The sequence below is a fragment of the Lethenteron reissneri genome, unplaced genomic scaffold (assembly GCF_015708825.2).
Source record: "Lethenteron reissneri isolate LAM-NWPU_2019-01 unplaced genomic scaffold, ASM1570882v1 scaffold_140, whole genome shotgun sequence".
NCBI lineage: Eukaryota > Metazoa > Chordata > Hyperoartia > Petromyzontiformes > Petromyzontidae > Lethenteron > Lethenteron reissneri.
Window position 1 is genome coordinate 425,396 of NW_026891113.1, and position 13,049 is coordinate 438,444.

The following is a 13,049-nucleotide window of genomic DNA, read 5'->3' on the forward strand; positions in this document are numbered from 1 at the left end:
TAAATTTACAATCTGCATTTCTAGCTTAAGGGTACGGGTAAGGAATCAAAACCCGTTTTCGACCTCTGAGTGGAACGCACTACTTATTATATTATAGCCTCGTGTGCAAAGAATTGAGGGGCAACGTGGTGATGAATGCGGCACCACAACAGGGAACTACAGGGATGAGACTCCCCGCTCGTGGTGCTAAATTAATGAAAACAGCGCCACTGAGCGGACAGAGCCCCGCCCCTACAGCTCGTGCGTGTGACGTCATGAGTGTGACGTCACGAGTGTGATCAGCGGACAGCCACGATGCTGCCAGGTGAGGGTCAACTTGTGTGCTGGAGATGCTTCACCTGAAACTCGCCTCCACACGTGTTCGCTATGAACATTGTAGCAATAAGGGACGATTAGTCATCTTTAACATGTCAGGTCTTTATTGTTCTGCAAGAAAATTAACCTTCTTGGTTCTTTCGGTAAAGTCACGAAGAAGGGAAATAATAAAATAATAAAAATAAAACATAATACAATTATTTTATTATGTTTTGTTTTCTGCTTCATCTTCTTGGTTCTTTCGGTAAAGTCACATAGAAGGGAAATAATAAAAGAATGTTATGAATTAATTTTATTCTGTTTTAAATTATTATTTTATTATTTAATAAAAAATAAAACATAATAAAATTACGTCATAAAATTTTTGTATTGTTTTGTTTTTATTATTATTTTTTTTTTATTCCCCTTCTTCAATAAGGGACGATAATTCATCTTTAACATGTCAGGTCTTTATTGTTCTGCAAGTAAATTAACCTTCTTGGTAAAATAATAAAAATAAAACATCATACAATTATTTTATTACGTTTTATTTTCTTCTTCATCTTCTTGGTTCTTTCGGTAAAGTCACGTAGAAGGGAAATAATAAAATAATTTTATGAATTAATTTTATTCTGTTTTAAATTATTATTTTATTATATAAAAAAAATAAAACATAATAAAATTACGTTATAAAAAATTTGTATTGTTTTATTTTTATTATTTTTTTTTTATTTCCCTTCTTCAATAAAGGACGATTAGTTATCTTTAACATGTCAGGTCTTTATTGTTCTGCAAGTAAATTAACGTAAAAACTCGTAGAAACACATGCACACTCGTGTGTGAATGCACACCGCTGTATAGACAGTCGTGTTTATAAGCACACTTGTGTGTGTATGTCTACTCGTCCGTCTTTTTCTAAGGAAGGATATGGTTGAAATAACGTACGATCAGTCATCTTTAAAAACAATTCGGGTCTTTATTAATCTGCAAGAAAATTCACGTTAACACTCGTATCGAAATCTTTATTAATACGCATGCTCAAACAGGAAGGAACTGGGCAAATTATTTCCCAATAGGAATTCAACAGTTAAAACATATTCTTAAAATTCAACACGTGAACGTCGATTTCCCCATTGACGTCCTTTTCGACTGAAGCCATTCGTCCAGAAGTCCAAGCCATCAAACACAAGAACAACGAACTTGCAATCCACGCACACTCTGAAACCTATTACTTTAAGTTATTTATTACACAATGATAAAAAAAATGTTTAAAATATAGAGCAAAGTTGTGATCACAGTATTTCTCCAACTTTAGCTCAACAAAACCACTTAACCACGAGAAATTGAACCACCACACAACCACTGCGCTTCACAACACATCAACAAGTAGTCCGATAGGACTACAAAGCACCACCTTAGCGTGACGAAGTCTGGAATAAACAAGACAGCACGCACACATGATTTGCTGCAAGAAGATTACAACACATGCCACCTTCTAGCATAAGCACCAGCCATTTAGCAGCCCCGATGATCCAACTACCAGACGAAGCAATGTATCTTTCGAAGTATAAAATTGTTGCCATCCTGAAATAAGTGAACACTTCTGGAACTTAACAGGAAGACTTTCAACTGAACACATTATAGAGCATTCACAACATAACTCTAGCTTAACAGATGTATTCAATACGTTTGAGTCTTCAACCACTCCACTACATCCAGCCATCTCTCCGGATCCAACTTCACTCTGCATTTTACTTTTATATTTCACTTCCCTATCATTGCGGATCCTCTGATGCTTGTTTCGGTGTGATGACTGTGAACATGTCCTCTCCCTCGTAGAGCAATTAAATGGCGTCTCGCCCGAGTGTGTTTTCTGGTGACTGTGAAGATTTTATTTCCGTGAAAATGCCTTCCCGCACACAGCGCAATTGAATGGCTTCTCGTTCGTGTGTGTTTTCTGGTGTCTGTTTAGATGTGATTTCTCCGCAAATGCCTTCCCACAAACAGAGCAACTGAATGGCTTCTCGCTCGTGTGTGTTTTCTGGTGTCTGTTAAGATGGTGTTTATGTGAAAATGCCTTCCCACACACAGAGCAATTGAACGGCTTCTCGCCCGTGTGTGCGTGGCGATGTGGATAGTTTATCTCCTCCATGTGACTGATTCTTCAGAGCAGAGTAACAGTCGCGGGTGTTGTTGATAGTTAAAGGCACTCTCTAAGCTGCGTGAATGTCTAAATAAAATCCACACAAGCAAACTCTCACTAACGTATAACCGACACACAGTAACGTCTCGTAAGGTGGGCTACACGCGACTACCAGTTTATCCGCTAACGATGACACTTACTTGTTGATGCACGGCGTGTCGATGTCCCTGTAACCCGTCTGAAGATATCTCCACGAACTCTCCCAGTCGCCAGGCAATCGGGCTCGCCAGGCTGGGTCTCGCAGGAGAAGGGTAATCTGCAGAGCGAGGAGTTGCGCGTCTATCCTCAGCGAAATCCCTCTCGAAATGGTCTTGAGGTCTGATTTTAAGGTCTGAATTCAAGCCCCTTATAACTCCCCTCTCGCATTCAAATCCTTTGTTCTCGTTTTTGATTATCATAGACTTTGCATTCAATTGTTAATTTTTACATTAACAATCCGCATATTAATCAACATAGCTTAACTAATTAAACTTTAATATGTATGTACATCCCACTGTTTGAATAATTACATACATACACATGCCTAATTCCTTGTTTATTGTTAATTTATTCACCCGCAATGTCATAAACTTTACATTTTATTGTTATGTTTTTAAATTTACAATCTGCATTTCTAGTTTAAGGGTACGGGTAAGGAATCAAAACCCGTTTTCGACCTCTGAGTGGAACGCACTACTTATTATATTATAGCCTCGTGTGCAAAGAATTGAGGGGTAACGTGGTAATGAATGCGGCACCACAACAGGGAACTACAGGGATGAGACTCCCCGCTCGTGGTGCTAAATTAATGAAAACAGCGCCACTGAGCGGACAGAGCCCCGCCCCTACAGCTCGTGCGTGTGACGTCATGAGTGTGACGTCACGAGTGTGATCAGCTGACAGCCACGATGCTGCCAGGTGAGGGTCAACTTGTGTGCTGGAGATGCTTCACCTGAAACTCGCCTCCACGCGTGTTCGCTATGAACATTGTAGCAATAAGGGACGATTAGTCGTCTTTAACATGTCAGCTCTTTATTTTTCTGCAAGTAAATGAACCTTCTTGGTTCTTTCGGTAAAGTCACGTAGAAGGGAAATAATACAAATAATAAAATAATGTTTATAAAGTTATTTTATTCTGTTGAATTTTTTTTTATTATTTAATAAAAATAAAACATCATAAAAATAATTTCATAAAAAAATTTAATTTTTTATTTTTATTATTTTATTATTTCCCTTCTTCAATAAGAGACGATTAGTCATCTTTAACATGTCAGGTCTTTATTGTTCTGCAAGTAAATTGAAGTTAAAACTCGTAGAAACACATGCACACTCGTGTGTGAATGCATACTGCTGTTTCGACAGTCGTGTTTATAAGCACACTTGTGTGTGTATGTTTACTCGTCCGTGTTTTTTAAGAAAGGATATGGTTGAAATAACGTATGATCAGTCATCTTTAAAAACAATTCAGGTCTTTATTAATCTGCAAGAAAATTCACGTTAATACTCGTATTAAAATCTTTATTAATACGCTTGCTCAAACAGGAAGGAACTAGGCAAATTTTTTCCCAATTTCAACAGTTAAAACATATTCTTAAAATCTAACACGTAAACGTCGATTTCCCCATTGACGTCCTTTTCGACTGAAGCCATTCGTCCAAAAGTCCAAGCCATCAAACACAAGAACAACGAACGTGCAATCCACGCACACTCTGAAACCTACTATTGAAAGTTATTTATTTATTACACAATGAAAAAATAACATAAAGAATATGTTTAAAATATTGATCACAGTATTTCTCCAACTTTAGCTCAACAAAACCACTTAACCACGAGAGAAAAAATCGAAATTGAACCACGACACAACCACTGCGCTTCACAACACATCAACAAGTAGTCCGATAGGACTACGAAGCACCAGCTTAACGTGACACAGTCTGGAATTAACAAGACAGCACGCTCACATCATTTGCTGTGAGAAAATTACAACACATGCCACCTTCTAGCATAAGCACCAGCCATTTAACAGCCCCGATGATCCAACTACCAGACGAAGCAATGTATCTTTCGAAGTATAAAATTGTTGCCATCCTGAAGTAAGTGAACACTTCTGGAACTTAAAAGGAAGGCTTTCATCTGAACACATTCACATGACTCTAGCTCGGAGTAATGGAAATGACTGAAAAAATACATCTAAGAGACACGAATATACACAGGGCAACAGTTAACAGATGTACTCAATACGTTTGAGTCTTCAGCCACTCCGCTACATCCAGCCATCTCTCAGGATCCAACTGCTTGGGGTCGAAAGAGGAATTGTCGTCAGGACTCATTACATCCACTACATTCAGCAATCTCTCAGGATCGACCTGCATAGGTTCGAAAGATGCATTTTTTTCAGGACTCATTTCAGCACTTTGATGCTTGTTTCGGGGTGATGACTGTGAACATGTCCTCTCCCTCGTAGAGCAATTTAATGGCTTTTCACCCGAGTGTGTTTTCTGGTGCCTGTGAAGAGCTGACTTCCATGCAAATGCCTTCCCACAAACAGAGCACTTGAATGGAATCTCGCCCGAGTGTGTTTTCTGGTGACTGTGAAGATTTGATTTACGTGAAAATGCCTTCCCGCACACAGAGCAATTGAACGGCTTCTCGCCCGTGTGTGCGTGGCGCTGTGGAGAGTTTATCTGCTCCATGTGACTGATTCTTCAGAGCAGAGTAATAGTCGCGGGTGTTGTTGAGAGTTAAAGGCACCCTCTAAGCTGCGTGGATGTCTGTCTCAAATCGCCAAAAAGCAAACTCTCACTAACGTCTAACCGACACACAGTAACGTCTCGTAAGTCGGGCTACACGCGACTACCAGTTGTATCCACTAACGAAGACACTTACTTGTTGATGCACGGCGTGTCGATGTCCCTGTAACCCGTCTGAAGAGATCGCCACGAACTCTCCCAGTCGCCAGGCAATCGAGCTCGCCAGACTGGGTATTGCAGGAGAAGGGTAATCTGCAGAGCGAAGAGTTGCGCGTCTATCCTCAGTGAAATCCCTCTCGAAATGGTCTTGAGGTCTGAATTTAAGCCGCTTATAACTCCCCTCTAGCATTCAAATCGTTTGTTCTCGTCTTGGATTATCATCGACTTTGCATTCAATTGTTAATTTCTACATTAACAATCTGCATATGTAGCAACATAGCTTAGCGAATCTGGCCATTGTAATTTAACTTGAATACATATGCATATCTCACTACATAATTGTACGCTTCCGTTTAAATAAAGATCTACATATCCATGCATTATTCCGTGCTTCGTGTTAATTTGCCAATATTCACCTGACAATGTCCTTTAAACTGATGCAAGTTTGGAGGATTTAACATCGACATAGAGTCTGAAGTATCAAAATGCTGATGTCCAGTTCGATTTGGACTAAGATGTGCAAATGTATACTGTACTGACTTTGTTTTATAAAAAAAATATTTAAGTATTTGTGTTGATATTAGCGCGTCAGTAAATCAAGGTGATTTGTTTAATTTAATTCACGACAATTATTACGATTGCTGTCATACACTTTTATTGATAATCGAAATGGTATCGCTTGTAAGCGTGTGTGAGCAATGTCTTTCTCCAACTTTAGCTCAACAAGACCACTCAACAACGAGAGTAAAATCAGGAATTGAAACACCTCACAACCAATGCGCATTACACCACATCAACAAGTTATCCGATAGGACTACGAAGCACCACCTTAACGTGACAAAGTTTGGAATCAACAAGACAGCACGCTCACATCATTTGCTGTGCAATAATTACAACACATGCCACCTTTTTTTTCGATTTAAAGCTTTCGTGACTGCAGGGATTCATCTTCTTGGTTCTTTCGGTAAAGTCACGTAGATGGGAAGTAATAAAATAATAAAAATAAAACATAATAAAATAATTTTCACGACGTTTCGGCCACAACGCAAGCAGCCATCTTCAGGTGAAGAATAGGTCTGTCAAGTAGACAGAGTCTGAATGACTACTTGACGAACCTGTTCTCCACCTGACGACGGCTGCTTGCGTTGTGGCCGAAACATCACTCTAGCTTGGAGTACTGGAAATCACGGAAATAATATTTCGTACCTTATTAACTGATCTAACAGAGACACAAACATGCACATTCCAGGACTTCAAGAGTTAACAGAAGTTCTCAAAACTTTGACTCTCCAGCCATTCCAGCAGCCATTTCTCAGTGTCCACCTGCATGGGGTCGAAAGAGGAATTGTCGGCAGGGCTCATTACATCCAGCAACCTCTCAGGATCCAACTGCATGAGGTCGAAAAAGGAATTGTTGTCAGGACTCATGACATCCACTACATCTAGGCATCTCTCAGGATCCACCTGTATAGGATCAAAAGATGCATTTTTTTCAGGACTCATTGCAGCACTTTGCATTACACCTTTTGATTCCACTTCCCTATCATTGCGGATCTTCTGATGCTTGTTTCGTGGTGATGACCGTGAACATGTCCTCTCCCTCGGAGAGAAATTGATTCGCTTTTCACCTGAGTGTGTTTTCTGGTGACTGTGAAGATGTGATTTCTGTGAAAATGCCTTCCCACACACAGAGCAATTGAATGGCTTCTCGCCCGTGTGTGTTTTTTGATGACTCTGAAGATGTGATTTTCGTGCAAATGCATTCCCACACACAGAGCAATTGATTCGCTTTTCACCCGAGTGTGTTTTCTGGTGTCTGTTAAGATTTGATTTATCCGCAAATACCTTTCCACAAATAGAGCAATTGAACGGCTTCTCGCCCGTGTGTGTTTTCTGGTGACTGTAAAGAATAGATTTCCAAGCAAATGCCTTCCCACAAACAGAGCACTTGAATGGCTTCTCGCCCGTGTGTGTTTTCTGGTGACTCTGAAGATGTGATTTCTGTGCAAATGCCTTCCCACACACAGCGCAATTGAATGGCTTCTCGCCTGTGTGTGTTTTCTGGTGAGTGTTAAGATGTGATTTCTGTGAAAATGCCTTCCCACACACAGAGCACTTGAATGGCTTCTCGCCTGTGTGTGTTTTCTGGTGAGTGTTAAGATGTGATTTCCGTGAAAATGCCTTCCCACACACAGAGCAATTGAACGGCTTCTTGCCCGTGTGTGCGTGGCGCTGTGGAAAGAGTATCTGCTCCATGTGACTGATTCTTCAGAGCAGAGTAACAGTCGCGGGTGTTGTTGAGCGTTAAAGGCACCCTCTAAGCTGCGTGGATGTCTGGCTCAAATCGCCAAGAAGCAAACTCTTACTAACGTCTAACCGACACACAGTAACGTCTCGTAAGTCGGGCTACACGCGACTACCAGTTGTATCCACTAACGAAGACACTTACTTGTTGATGCACGGCGTGTCGATGTCCCTGTAACCCGTCTGAAGAGATCGCCACGAACTCTCCCAGTCGCCAGGCAATCGCGCTCGCCAGGCTGGGTCTCGCAGGAGAAGGGTAATCTGCAGAGCGAGGAGTCGAGCGTCTATCCTCAGTGAAATCCCTCTCGAAATGGTCTTGAGGTCTGATTTTAAGCCCCTTATAACTCCCCTCTAGCATTCAATTCCTTTGTTCTCGTCTTGGATTATCATCGACTTTGCATTCAATTGTTAATTTCTACATTAACAATCCGCATATGTAGCAACATAGCTTAGCGAATCTGGCCATTGTAATTTAACTTGAATACATATGCATATCTCACTACATAATTGTACGCTTCCGTTTAAATAAAGATCTACATATCCATGCATTATTCCGTGCTTCGTGTTAATTTGCCAATATTCACCTGACAATGTCCTTTAAACTGATGCAAGTTTGGAGGATTTAACATCGACATAGAGTCTGAAGTATCAAAATGCTGATGTCCAGTTCGATTTGGACTAAGATGTGCAAATGTATACTGTACTGACTTTGTTTTATAAAAAAAATATTTAAGTATTTGTGTTGATATTAGCGCGTCAGTAAATCAAGGTGATTTGTTTAATTTAATTCACGACAATTATTACGATTGCTGTCATACACTTTTATTGATAATCGAAATGGTATCGCTTGTAAGCGTGTGTGAGCAATGTCTTTCTCCAACTTTAGCTCAACAAGACCACTCAACAACGAGAGTAAAATCAGGAATTGAAACACCTCACAACCAATGCGCATTACACCACATCAACAAGTTATCCGATAGGACTACGAAGCACCACCTTAACGTGACAAAGTTTGGAATCAACAAGACAGCACGCTCACATCATTTGCTGTGCAATAATTACAACACATGCCACCTTTTTTTTCGATTTAAAGCTTTCGTGACTGCAGGGATTCATCTTCTTGGTTCTTTCGGTAAAGTCACGTAGATGGGAAGTAATAAAATAATAAAAATAAAACATAATAAAATAATTTTCACGACGTTTCGGCCACAACGCAAGCAGCCATCTTCAGGTGAAGAATAGGTCTGTCAAGTAGACAGAGTCTGAATGACTACTTGACGAACCTGTTCTCCACCTGACGACGGCTGCTTGCGTTGTGGCCGAAACATCACTCTAGCTTGGAGTACTGGAAATCACGGAAATAATATTTCGTACCTTATTAACTGATCTAACAGAGACACAAACATGCACATTCCAGGACTTCAAGAGTTAACAGAAGTTCTCAAAACTTTGACTCTCCAGCCATTCCAGCAGCCATTTCTCAGTGTCCACCTGCATGGGGTCGAAAGAGGAATTGTCGGCAGGGCTCATTACATCCAGCAACCTCTCAGGATCCAACTGCATGAGGTCGAAAAAGGAATTGTTGTCAGGACTCATGACATCCACTACATCTAGGCATCTCTCAGGATCCACCTGTATAGGATCAAAAGATGCATTTTTTTCAGGACTCATTGCAGCACTTTGCATTACACCTTTTGATTCCACTTCCCTATCATTGCGGATCTTCTGATGCTTGTTTCGTGGTGATGACCGTGAACATGTCCTCTCCCTCGGAGAGAAATTGATTCGCTTTTCACCTGAGTGTGTTTTCTGGTGACTGTGAAGATGTGATTTCTGTGAAAATGCCTTCCCACACACAGAGCAATTGAATGGCTTCTCGCCCGTGTGTGTTTTTTGATGACTCTGAAGATGTGATTTTCGTGCAAATGCATTCCCACACACAGAGCAATTGATTCGCTTTTCACCCGAGTGTGTTTTCTGGTGTCTGTTAAGATTTGATTTATCCGCAAATACCTTTCCACAAATAGAGCAATTGAACGGCTTCTCGCCCGTGTGTGTTTTCTGGTGACTGTAAAGAATAGATTTCCAAGCAAATGCCTTCCCACAAACAGAGCACTTGAATGGCTTCTCGCCCGTGTGTGTTTTCTGGTGACTCTGAAGATGTGATTTCTGTGCAAATGCCTTCCCACACACAGCGCAATTGAATGGCTTCTCGCCTGTGTGTGTTTTCTGGTGAGTGTTAAGATGTGATTTCTGTGAAAATGCCTTCCCACACACAGAGCACTTGAATGGCTTCTCGCCTGTGTGTGTTTTCTGGTGAGTGTTAAGATGTGATTTCCGTGAAAATGCCTTCCCACACACAGAGCAATTGAACGGCTTCTTGCCCGTGTGTGCGTGGCGCTGTGGAAAGAGTATCTGCTCCATGTGAATGATTCTTCAGAGCAGAGTAACAGTCGCGGGTGTTGTTGAGCGTTAAAGGCACCCTCTAAGCTGCGTGGATGTCTGGCTCAAATCGCCAAGAAGCAAACTCTTACTAACGTCTAACCAACACACAGTAACGTCTCGTAAGTCGGGCTACACGCGACTACCAGTTGTATCCACTAACGAAGACACTTACTTGTTGATGCACGGCGTGTCGATGTCCCTGTAACCCGTCTGAAGAGATCGCCACGAACTCTCCCAGTCGCCAGGCAATCGCGCTCGCCAGGCTGGGTCTCGCAGGAGAAGGGTAATCTGCAGAGCGAGGAGTCGAGCGTCTATCCTCAGTGAAATCCCTCTCGAAATGGTCTTGAGGTCTGATTTTAAGCCCCTTATAACTCCCCTCTAGCATTCAATTCCTTTGTTCTCGTCTTGGATTATCATCGACTTTGCATTCAATTGTTAATTTCTACATTAACAATCCGCATATGTAGCAACATAGCTTAGCTAATCCGGCCATTGCAATTTAACCTTAATACATATGCATATCTCACTGCATAATTGTATGCTTCCGTTTAAATAAAGATATACATATCCATGCATAATTTCGTGCTTCGTGATAATTTGCCAATATTCACCCGACAATGTCCTTTAAACTGAAGCAAGTTTAGAGGATTTAACATCGACATACAGTCTGAAGTATCAAAATGCTGATGTCCAGTTCGATTTCGACTAAGAGGTACAAATATATACTGTACTGACTTTGTTTTATAAAAAATATATTTAAGTATTTGTGTTGATATGAGCGCGTCAGTAAATCAAGGTGATTTGTTTAATTTAATTCACGACAATTATTACGATTGCTGTCATACACTTTTATTGATAATCGAAATTGTATCGCTTGTAAGCGTGTGTGCGCAATGTCTTTCTCCAACTTTAGCTCAACAAGACCACTTAACAACGAGAGTAAAATCAGGAATTGAAACACCTCACAACCAATGCGCATCACACTACATCAACAAGTAATCCGATAGGACTACGAAGCACCACCTTAACGTGACAAAGTTTGGAATCAACAAGACAGCACGCTCACATCATTTGCTGTGCAATAATTACAACACATGCCACCTTCTAGCATAAGCACCAGCCATTACAGCAGGGAACTGTAGCCATGTGTATGGACATGGGTGTGTACTTATCTGTGGGTATATTCGTGTGTATGTGCACTCGTGTGTGTATTTACACTCGTTCATGGACACGTGTGGGTCTGTACACGTGTGTGTATGTATGTACAATCGTGTGTGCTCGCATATTTGTGTGTGTTGAAACGCAATCCCTGAGCATGCACACTGCTGTATACGTGCACATGTGTTTATGTATATTGCTGTGTGCAATTACACTGTGCATGTATCTACACCCCGATGCATTTACACTCATTTGTGCATCTATACATATGTGTCGTATGTATAAATGCACAAATGGGTGTACGCACTCGTGTATGCATGTGCACCCGTGTGTGTATGTACAAAGCGGTGTGTATGCACATTCGTGCATTTTCCTACAGCACTGTGTATGTCCACTCGTGTGTGGGTGTGTGTACAACGGAGTGTATATGTGGGGAGCGGTGGTGTAGCGGTTAGCGCGCTGCGCTATGAACCCGGCTACACGGGTTCGATTCCCGCTCACGGCCAACACCAGTGACGATTATCTGAACCGGTCCCGGGCCTCCCCTAGGTCGACTCAGCCTCAAATGAGTACCTGGTGCGGTGTGTAAACATTGCCACGAGGGAGACAAAGGCGGTCGGGCGTGGTGCTGGCCACCCACCCCCTCGTGTACCGTTGCGGCCTTCATAGGTGCTCGCTAACAGCACTTGCCCCTACAGTCTGTTAAGGCTATACGGGGGATCTTTATCTTTGTGTGTACAAAGCGGGGTGGATGCACATTCGTGCATTTTTCTCCACCGCGGTGTATGTAAACTCGTGTGTGGGTGTGTGTACAAGGGAGTGTATATGTGTACTCGTGTAAGTATGTGTAGTGGAACACACAACTTATTTTCATATTGTGTCGTACAAAGAATTGAGGGGCAACGTGGTGATGAATGCGGCACCACAACAGGGAACTACAGGGATGAGACTCCCCGCTCGTGGTGCTAAATTAATGAAAACAGCGCCACTGAGCGGACAGAGCCCCGCCCCTACAGCTCGTGCGTGTGACGTCATGAGTGTGACGTCATGAGTGTGATCAGCGGACAGCCACGATGCTGCCAGGTGAGGGTCAACTTGTGTGCTGGAGATGCTTCACCTGAAACTCGCCTCCACGCGTGTTCGCTATGAACATTGTAGCAATAACGGTGCGATTAGTCATCTTTAACATGTCAGGTCTTTATTGTTCTGCAAGAAAATTCACGTTAATACTCGTATCGAAATCTTTATTCATACGCATGCTCAAACAGGAAGGAACTAGGCAAATTATTTCCCAATAGGAATTCAACAGTTAAAACATATTCTTAAAATCTAACACGTAAACGTCGATTTCCCCATCGACGTCCTTTTGACTGAAGCCATTCGTCCAGAAGTCCAAGCCATCAAACACAAGAACAACGAACGTGCAATCCACGCACACTCTGAAACCTATTACTTTAAGTTATTTTGTTTATTACACAATGATAAAATATTTTTTAAGAACATCTTCTTGGTTCTTTCGGTAAAGTCACGTAGAATGGAAATAATAAAATAATAAAAATAAAACATCATAAAATATTATTATTTTATTATTTCCATTCTACGTCACTTTACCTGAAAGAACCAAGAAGATGAATCCCTGCAGTCACGAAAGCTTTAAATCGAAAATTAAGAACATGTTTAAAATATTGAGCAAAGTTGTGATCACAGTATTTCTCCAACTTTAGCTCAACAAAACCACTTAACCACGAGAGTAAAAT

General features: G+C 41.4%; 1 pseudogene; it reads right to left on the reverse strand.

The window, feature by feature from the left end:
* LOC133362195 (uncharacterized) overlaps positions 1–13,049 on the reverse strand; it is a 426,135-nt pseudogene that overhangs the window by 380,161 nt on the left and 32,925 nt on the right.